This window comes from Paramisgurnus dabryanus, chromosome 6, assembly GCF_030506205.2.
Source record: "Paramisgurnus dabryanus chromosome 6, PD_genome_1.1, whole genome shotgun sequence".
NCBI lineage: Eukaryota > Metazoa > Chordata > Actinopteri > Cypriniformes > Cobitidae > Paramisgurnus > Paramisgurnus dabryanus.
Window position 1 is genome coordinate 17735864 of NC_133342.1, and position 9077 is coordinate 17744940.

Consider the following 9077-nt stretch of genomic DNA (forward strand, 5'->3'; position numbering starts at 1 on the left):
TTATAGGCTGTAAATGGTGACACTGTGGTTGCATCCCAATTCAGGGTCTGGATCCTTCTAAGGCCACGGACTTTCAAGGCAATACTCGGTATTTGAAGGCTGAAGCCTCTGAAGTCCACAAGGCGAACTGAAATGAGACGGTCTAGTCCAGGAGTGGGGAACCCTGGGTCCTGGAGGGCCATTGTCCTGCAGAGTTTAGTTCCAACCCTAATCAAACACGCCTGAATTTAATTTGCAAGTGATCCAGAAGACTTTAATTTGATTCTTCAGGTGTGTTTAATTAGGGTTGGAACAAAACTTTGCAGGACAGTGGCCCTCCAGGACCAGGGTTCTCCACCCCTGGTCTAGTCTATCCTACAGGGGGAGTCTAGCCTACCACCCAGTACGCTTGTCAATAGGACACAACATCTGAGACTTATCAGAGTTTTACAATATGTAGCCAGATTTGTATTTATTTTGAGAAAATATGACACATTGATGCAGATTAAACTATCCAACAGTATGTAAAATTCACCAACCTTAGAAATATACAAAACGCAACATGCACAATATTGCAGGAATGATACTAATTCACAAAGCGAAAACATAATTTATAATAATCAGGGTCCTTGAAATCCTTGAAAGTTTGTGAAACTGGGGGGGGAATTCAAGGCCCTGGGAAGTTTTTGAAAATATACATACATAGATACAGGTCATTGAAAGTGCTTGAATCTATTTTATGCAAGAAGTTTTCTGGGGAAAAAAATCCTTATTATTCCCTGTGTAGTGTAGGACAGTGGTTCTCAAACTGGGGGCCACGAGATGGTGCCAGGGGGGCCCCAGTTTTTTGACATTTTATAAAATAAATTATCATGAATTCTGTGGAATTAAACCTAAAAATAGGCTACTAACCAACAGCACTACTTTGTAATATTTCAATATGTTTTGTTTAATTAAAAGTTTAGTTTTAGAACAGTTTTTTGTAATAAATTTTCTTTGGGGGGGCCGCGAAGGAATGCGCCGTACGCTGGGGGGCCGCACGCTGAAAATGTGCTTATATCTTCTGTATGTGAATGTTGATTCATACCAAAATGCTTTTTTGCATAGTTGTGTTTGACACATGAAAACGTCTCGGTTAAGTAACTGTTGACGCTGCGTCTCCCTTGCCATACTCCTTTTAAGCCGTCTATGGTAACATTTCAGATATACTTCCTGGCTACCCCGTCACCCTGTCTTTGTCGTTAAGCCTCACCATTGGTTGAATTGGTTGCACTTACCCCTGGAGGCGTCCCCAAAGTGTCACCGCAGTACGCAGCGCAAGTTCCCTTTGAAAGGGAACTGTAACAATGTATCTTAAAAGGTAACACAATGTAACCTTGCTCTCACTTAAAATGTGTCCCCACATTTAGTCCTTGAATTTGAGGGTATTGGACCTGGAAAGTCCTTGAAAGGTCCTTGAATTTGAATTTAACTTAGGTGTGGGAACCCTGAATAATAAGACAATGACAATGACCTTTAATTTGCAAAATATACACTTTTTATTTAACTAGAGTTCTGAATGTTTATTTCATAATACCCAGATGGCATAGGCACGCATTGAATCTTGAGATAGCCAAGGCTGTCTTAGAGGCTGCATGTGAAGGAGCCTTCGATTTGGGTCAGCCTTTGTCGCAGCCCGGTGCCATCATTGGCCTTCAAATATGGCCTTCGAAGGACGCAGCCCCTGAATTGGGATGCACCTATTTTTGACAAACAAAATGAGCAAGTATTCATAATTGAAAAAACATTGCACACACATGATATAAACATATCAGCAAGTAAAAATACAAAGCAATTTTCCATTTAAATTCAGTGACAATTTATCCACATAATGGTTTTAGATGAAGTGTCCGTCTGTCTGTTATACACAGACTGTTTGTGTTTGAAAGAGCTGTCAGATAAGTCAGCAGACAATGAGATGTCACAGTCCAGATGCTTCTACTGCAGCTCAAGAGCCAGTCAGTATCAGCCACTCCACACACACACATAGATACACTCTTATAAAAGTAGCTTTTGTGCGAAGATTCAGTTTATTTTAACTATAAATAATGTATACAAAAACAGGAAACTCTGATGCGCATTGAAACTCCAAACGACTTAAGGCAGGTACAATTCTAAATTACAGTAACAGTCTTTAATCTGTAAGGCAACAACAGAAAAGGCGGACATTTATTTACCACCAAGGGTGCAGCTATTGTAGGTGTAAATAAACCGACACTCCTGTGAGAGTAACAGACTTGTGCGAGTACAGATCTCATTTCCAGAGCAGCTTTCATTTGAGATCCAGCACCATAGAAGCTGGATTTTCCAAGTAAGAGCATCATACACATAGTGGCCCCGTCTATGAAGCGATGATCGGCAGACCAGCTGACGTTTATGATGCAAGCCTTAACCACCTCATCACTGAAGGTAAACCGGGGCAGTACCTGGACAGATGAAAGGTTTTGTATAATAATACAGGAATTTGAATAAAGGTATTTTGTAGTCTGAATCAATTCTTTTTGTTATGACATTTAAAGGTCACGTTCTTTCTGATCCTGTTTTTTAGTGTGTAATGTTAATAGCATAAATAAACGCTGTAAAATAAAAAAAGCTTAAAGTTCACTGCGAAGCGATATATTTTCTTTAACAGAATTCGCCTTTCAAAGTCTACAGCGAACAGCCGGTTTGGACTACAGTCCTCTACTTCCTGCTTTAATGACGTCACTAGAACAGTTTTTTGAATAAACTCCGCCCACAGGAATACATCAGCCGGCAGCTATGCTAACGGCAAGCAAAGCTGCTGTTGAATCACAACACACTAAACAAACTACACAATCAGAACTCGTAAACGTATTTCTGAAGGAGGGACTTCATAGAACAAGACAATCAGATCGTTTTTAGGACAGTGAAAACAGCGCTATACAGATAAGTCAATTGTGAGAAAAATAACACTTTTTTTACACGTGGAACATGACCATGTTATATTGCGCACTGTAAACACAATCAAAGCTTCAAAACACAGAAAGAACGGGATCTTTAAAATGACTGACAAGAAATTTATGGCAATATTTAAGCATTACTAACTATTTTAAAGGGTTTATATTATTGGACTTTTTTAAGATGTAAAATTAGCCTTTGTGTCCCCAGAGTGCCCATGTGAGATTTAAGCTCAAAATACCCCACATATAAATTATTATAGCATGTTAATAAAGGCGGGGTGCATAATCTCTGAAAGCAAATGTTGACATTTGAAATCAATCAACATTGACCCCATCAAAAATCTTGAACCCCGCCTTTAAAATTGCCCTTTTGTAGGTGTGAGCAATAAATGTGCTGTTTTGGGGTGTGTCCTTTAAAATGCAAATGAGCTAATGAAATGCAAACACTGATCACAGTGATGGTGGTTCTTGAAATAAAAACTCAATTGTGTTTTCAATTTCTCTCTCTCTTTCTCTCTCTTTCTCTCTATCTCTCTCATTTAGAGGGTGAAGACAACAAACTGCTCACCTGGATCTTTCCCAAAGCATGGATGGCCACCTCCGGAGGCAGGATCACTGGTTTGGCATTTGTTCCTCCAATCTAAAAACACTACAGTCATGTGCTGAACTAATTCTTATATGATGAGAGATCCAATCATCACTTGAGTGCAGTGCTTTGTCCTCCTCTCATATATAACCTCTAAACATGATGGCTCATGAGGCCCAACTTTCAGGGCTGCTGTGAAGGCCTATCAAGGGGTAATATTTTATTCCAGACCAAATACGAAACACTTTAAAAGGTGCAGTGTGCAATTTTCCACCAATAAATGGTTACATCGGTGGCCATAGATAACAACATCCGCTTATCTTTGGGGCAGGCTACCTCTTTGGCTGAAATAAATGGTAAATGAGAATTGTTTGGGTTTCATTAGCAGGACAGAAATGGTTTAGAGAAATCTGCAGAAAAGCAGGCAGAGCCTCACTGAGCTAGTGTTGGAGAGGGTGAAGGTTCCTCCAGTGAGGTCAGGGGTGCCAAGCTGTCCAACTGAACCCAGTGCCTGCAGACGGTTGAGCTCCACAGCAATGTCAAAAATACTCTGAACGCTCTTTACGTTGGGCACAAGAAGGTCCATGACCAAACCAGTGTTATGAGAGACCTGAGAGAAATCAGTTATAAAACAATAAAAACAGTTTAACAGATTCAGATGCTTTCTATTAGTATTTGTGGTCCCTATTTGTTTAATGGTCTGACTAGTTGCTGAAACTGAACTCTTAAACAAATACCTCATCAAAAATAACAAATGTTTTGCTTTCTTAGGTAATCTATGTGTTGTTTATTTTGCTTGTTATATAAATAAACTACTTTAAAAGGACTTTGTTGTTCAAATTCTGGTTCAAAGCCCTGTTTGAGTCAATTATTCTGCTTATACCACGTTTACCACAGACCTTGCTAAGATACTGCTCTGGTGGTTATTTTAACCCTGGAGAACCCAAGAACCCTTCTCTTAGTATTAATTAACATTGGCCAAATTTTACTCTTGGGTTCTCCAGGGTTAAGACATTTGACAGGTCATGTGTGTGTTTTTCAAAAAAGTAATGCACCTGTGGAACGTTCATCAGAATTAAGCATTCAAAACCCTTGGGGTATAACGGGCGTAATGATGAATAAAATCAGAAGATCTGAACCTTAAAGAAGAAAGGCATGTAGCTGAGTTTGAATCCCTGGGACTCCGCAAGATCCTTCAGCTCTAAGTGCAACCGCTCCTGTTTGCTTGGCTGTGAAATTGAGAATGTCTTCCTTCAGAATACGGCCGTCCTTTCCTGTCCCAACTATTTCACTTAGTTTAATCTACAGAACAGAAATCAATAAATCAAAGATGAATAAACAGATTTGTGACCCTGTTTGTGAAATCCAGGCTAAAGTCTCAATCTAACTGAGATTAGGGAAATCAACGTTTGATTTTAAACATTGATTTCAATCTATGACCTTACTCATAGATATCAAGATTATATTTTTACATTTCTTGAAGAAAATAAGAGATGCAGAAGAAAATGCGTAGATGTTGTGAGGTGTTTCTGCACATCATACAACATTTGTACAAAAATTTTAGATTCAAAAATATATAAGAGGCAAGCATCTTCACAAATATCAAAACAGAGGCTAAATTTCTGCATAACACTAACTGACCTCTACATACAAAGCCATTACATTTCTAGCAGTAAACTACAGTGTTAACAAATACAGAATTGCATTGCTGCAGCTAAGTAACCATTCAGCCTGGTTGCTTTTGCCTTAATGCACATTTGTTCAAATTAAATTTACATTGCTCTCAATGGCCAGGCGGCGTACTACTCGCGTTGCCTGGGTTTTTTGGCCCTTGATTTCTTGGTGTGGTTGTTTATGAGAAATGACTGGAGTCTCTTCTACATCTTCTTCTGGGGCGCCCTCTGGAGGTCAACAAAAGACAAAACATTTTTTTACACAATAACACAAAGTTTTTTTTAAATATGATGATTATAAAGCACTGCACTGACGGACCAAGGGCTCTGTCTGTTTCAATGTCTACAAAGAGGGGAGCCGACCTGAGCGATGGTATCCGCATCATAATACAGCTTACGAATGACTCCATCATAGCGGCTTGTGATGGTTACAGATGCTTTGTCACTCTGGACCTTGCAAATGCTGTCAAACTGGGACAAAATATCGCCTTCCTTAACATACCTGCACAGATAAATAGGACAGCTGCACAAATTCAATGGCAAAAATGTCAAGAAGGTAAGAAATATTGACAGTATACCATCATAATATACAGGTTCAACTGCAGCACAAAAGTTGTAGGCATTAAGTTAGATTAATTTTATACTCAAGTAACGTACTAAGTTCTTGTAGTCAAGACCTAAAGCAAGTCATACTGCTTCCTACAAAACTGGTTTTCTAAAAATAACGGCCCAATATACATCTGCAATGCACATACCAATCTTTCACTGTCACCTCCATGATGACCTCCCTTATATCGGACAGTTTGAACTGTAGCACCCGTCCAGAGCCCACTGGAAGAATAAAAGTGTACATACCAGCAATGAAACAAATGCCAAGGGCCTTATTCATGCAACACAGATAGATTTCATTACTGTGCAAATCATACATAAAATCATAAAAACTTTAAAACGTATAAACTTGTATTTTAAGGGACAGTTAAATATACAAATACGTTATATATATACAATTTACGTATTTGGCAGATGCTTTTATCCAAAGTGACTTGCAGTGCATTACAAGGTATACTTCTTATTGTCATGTGTGTTGCCTGGGTTCGAACCCACAACATTTTGCACTGCTAATGCAGTGCTCAACCACTGAGCCACAGGTGTGCCTGTGCAAAAAGGCTTAGCATAACTAAAAACTAAATGACTACAATACCTGGTTCCCACACCTTAGTTAACTTCAAATTCAAGGACCTTTCAAGGACTTTACAGGTCCAGTACCCTTAAATTCAAGGACGAAATGTGGGGACACAGGTTACATCGTGTTACCATTTAAGATACTTACAGTTCCCTTTTGAGGGAACTCGCATTGGATCACTGCGGTGACACTTTGGGGACGCCTTCAGGGGTAAGTGCGTCTGAATGTGTATATCAAATTCAACCAATGGTGAGGCTTAATGACAAAAGGGTGACGCGGGGGCCAGGAAGTATATCGCTATCTGAAATACTGCCAAAGACGGAGTTACAGGGATGCAGGAAGTATGGCAAGGGAGACGCAGCGCCTCGTTCCCTTCTCAGGGAACAACAGTTACATACGTTACCAAGACGTTTACATATGTCAAACACAACTATGCAAAAAAGCATTTTGGTATGAATCAACATTCGCATACAGGATATATAAGCATTTAAAGCGAACAGTTCAGTGTACTTCTACACTACATAGGAAATAATATGGATTTTTTTTCCAAAAACCGTCTTTCATAAAATAAATTCAAGCACTTTCCTTGACCTGTATCTATGTATGTATATTTTCAAAAACTTCCCAGGGCCTTGAATTTTTCACAAACTTTCAAGGATTTCAAGGACCCGTGGGAACCCTGACATTTAACCTGGTTAAGCTACTGCTCAATTGGTTGATTAGTGTTAATAGGTTAGGCCCTAGGATAAGAATAGATGATGATGTTTGTAGGTGAGGTAAATCATGTAATACATGAATAAATCGGTCATTTACTTCAAACTTATGATTAGAATGTCTTTACAAAATCATTCAAGCTACACAATACATAATGCCAACACATAAATAACCAAGAATATAACGGGCACAACACATTGACCTTCTGATAGGCTATCTGTCTGCATTACCTTGAAGGTGTCTAAATAATTGGTCATTTGAAACCCTTTGTAATGTCATAGGTTACTCATTTAAAGATCTATTTTCCCCCTTTATTATACATGAACCTATTTTTGGTGTTGCCAAAATGTATGTTTGTATATCTTACTTTTATAAAAAGTGAAATACATATATACCAGACTATCATTCCATATGCCCAATATTTATTAATTTTTATTGTTAGTTTATATAAACATCAGCACAAACAAAATACTAAATTATAAACAACATTAATAATAATATTTAAAGATAATATCTACATACAGTATACAGTGTTGATAACCTCTACTGTAACACTGTGGGTGACCTAGGCTGTTATTAGAAACCCAGTTTCATTTGAACTCTGGTCTATACACCACGTCCTCATCTCAGGTGTTGCCTCAGCACAGCCTCACAGTCACTGAGTCTTGAATAAAAGAAAGAGCCTCCACACACCTGCAGAATGGTGAAATTCCCAGGCCATTTGATTGTGATAGCGACAGAGACAATATAGGAATGTGCTACCGAGGTCATATTACAAACTCAATCAGAGTAAGAAGTAAGGAGTGATTCCCACCTACATGGGAACTGAGAGTAACAGAAAACCTCCAGCAGTACCGGAGCCATGGATTTTCTTTTTAGTTGAGCTGTAACCCAAGTCTGACACTTGAGCTGCTCGTACCTTTTTCGTGGTACATTGGCAGGTGAGGTTCTGTGGATCCACCGTTACCTGGACTGCTGTAGGAAATGCAGCTTATTTTTTCTATTCTGTGACTCTGGTTTAAATACATAGGGAATGATATATGGATGTTTATCTCCTACATAAAGTCTTCATCACCATTATCATCTTTTTCTATTTACGGAACTCAATGAAGGCATGTCCCATGTGTCGGCCTGGAGGGGACATTGGCGCATTAAGCGTAGAAATCCAGCCATGGTGCCACCGACAGCCTGGATAACACACATTACAGGTAAAACTAGAAGAAAAGTGACATATAAGACATTTATTTGCCAGAGTTGGACATAACTTTTGGCTGGGACCTTAGGCTATCTATGTACAGTGAATGTATGTAAATACCTGTAGGTCTACAAACTCATGACATGGTCATAATTAAAGCATGCAATAATGATTTAGTGATAAAATGAAGTGTAGCTTTTACTGAGCTACACAACTGATGGCATGTTGTTGGTATTTGTGGTTGCTGAACCAAGCCTGATCATGTCAGCTGCTGCACAGAATAGTAATGATGCATTTAATATTTTAATTACAGTGCTTTTATGCCGTTTTAAAGTTTATGCTAAAATGGCTTATAACATTTAAGACGCATTTCTACAAAATAAAAGTCTGATGTTTCTAAAGGAAAATAATTAATTTCAGGTAACTAAGACTGTAAAAACTCATCAAAAATAATTTAAGCATTTTAACCTTTTTTTACAGCAATTTATCACAAGTCAAGGTTTAATATAGCATCTGGAAATGATCGTCATACATTTTTACCAGTGAAATTAAAACAAATCAAACAAAGGAGGAGAAAGATATGATAGATAAGTCTTCTGGCTTTTATTTCATGATTTGGTTAACATGACTGTGTGTATTTTAGTAGTGTTAAATCTTAATAACGATGGCAAAATCTCATTAAAGTGTTTCCATTAGGCGCTACATCTCGGACGCTGATTGGTTGAAATTAACTCCTCCCTAGCAACGTGCTTTTGTGTGGTGGTGTGGCACGTGGTTACTAGGCAAT

At 38.5% G+C, this 9077-nt stretch overlaps 1 pseudogene; it reads right to left on the reverse strand.

The window, feature by feature from the left end:
- Window positions 1-317: 317 nt before the first annotated feature.
- On the reverse strand, window positions 318-6051 carry LOC135747974 (lipoamide acyltransferase component of branched-chain alpha-keto acid dehydrogenase complex, mitochondrial-like; annotated as a pseudogene).
- Window positions 6052-9077: the final 3026 nt, after the last annotated feature.